At 45.0% G+C, this 280-nt stretch overlaps 1 non-coding gene across 1 annotated transcript; it reads left to right on the forward strand.

Moving 5' to 3' along the window:
• Nucleotides 1-207: 207 nt before the first annotated feature.
• Nucleotides 208-280, forward strand: TRNAV-UAC (transfer RNA valine (anticodon UAC)). The gene has a single exon. It is a non-coding gene; the product is annotated as a tRNA-Val (tRNA).

The raw sequence follows: 280 nt of genomic DNA on the forward strand, positions 1-280 counted from the left end.
CCTCGTCGCCTTCCGGCTTGTCTGCTTGTTTGTCTGCACAGAACTTTGGTGTTTTCTCCGCAACCACTTGTCGCATTGAGACGAAATTTTCAGCATCGGAGCAACGACTCAAGAAGAATATTTCAATGATTAATATGACGTCATACATTACGTAGTTATGGCACCCATACTTTTTGAACTTTTTGATGACAAATTCTGGCAGCAGTGGGTTCCATGGTGTAGTGGTTATCATGTCTGCTTTACATGCAGAAGGCCCTGGGTCCAAACCCCAGTGGAACCA

Source organism: Eptatretus burgeri, chromosome 10 (assembly GCF_056783735.1).
Source record: "Eptatretus burgeri isolate ZD-2024b chromosome 10, Ebu_testis_v1, whole genome shotgun sequence".
NCBI classification, from domain to species: domain Eukaryota; kingdom Metazoa; phylum Chordata; class Myxini; order Myxiniformes; family Myxinidae; genus Eptatretus; species Eptatretus burgeri.